This window comes from Acyrthosiphon pisum, chromosome X (assembly GCF_005508785.2).
Source record: "Acyrthosiphon pisum isolate AL4f chromosome X, pea_aphid_22Mar2018_4r6ur, whole genome shotgun sequence".
NCBI lineage: Eukaryota > Metazoa > Arthropoda > Insecta > Hemiptera > Aphididae > Acyrthosiphon > Acyrthosiphon pisum.
Genome location: NC_042493.1, coordinates 107,978,613 through 107,979,396, shown reverse-complemented (window position 1 = coordinate 107,979,396; position 784 = coordinate 107,978,613).

Below are 784 nucleotides of genomic sequence, written 5' to 3'. Positions count from 1 at the left end.
GTCTGGTCTCTCGGTTGTTTATCTGGATTTTGATGGTAGTGTCTTTCCAGGGAGTATGTCTGGATGGGGACTTCGTAGTGAACAAGATTGTTGGCTACTAGGATCGCTGTGCCTCCGGCGCTTCTCTGGCCGAGAGGAGTGGGTCGATCATTTCTGTAGATGTGGTAGTTTGGGAGTTTGAATGATGCTGAGGGCTTGAGATGGGTTTCGCTGAGTAGGACGATGTGGATTTTGTAGTATTGTACGAATTGGAGAAGCTCCAATTTTTTATTGCCTACGCCTTGGCAATTCCAGTGGAGAATTTTTAGTTGTTCAGTCATTTTGGTTAATGAGTGAAACTATAGCTGAGATGGCCAGAAAAATGGTATCTTTGAAGTTCGAAATTTGGTTAATCGCGAAGTTCAGGATTTCTATTACATCCGAGTTTGTCTTGTTCATGGCAGGAAGAGATTGGACAGTCTTTGGTGGTGAGCAGGCTTGGGCGTATGTTGACAATGTGGGTTGGATGGTTGAGGCTTGTGGTGTAGAGGTATGTTGTAATTCTGGAGGGTGTTTCTTCTTAAGAGAGGCTGCTTGGATGTAAGCGGAAAAATTCCGGTAGTTTGCCGTGTGATCTCCGTTGCAGTTGCAGCATCTGGGTGGTTGGTCGGGAGTCTTTTTGCAGGACTTGGTAGTGTTGTTGTCTCCACATTTTACACAGCAGGCAGTGTGACTGCAATGCAATGAGGAGTGTCCGAATCCCTGGCAAGCAAAGCACTGGGCCGGGCTGGAAGTTTTGTACGGC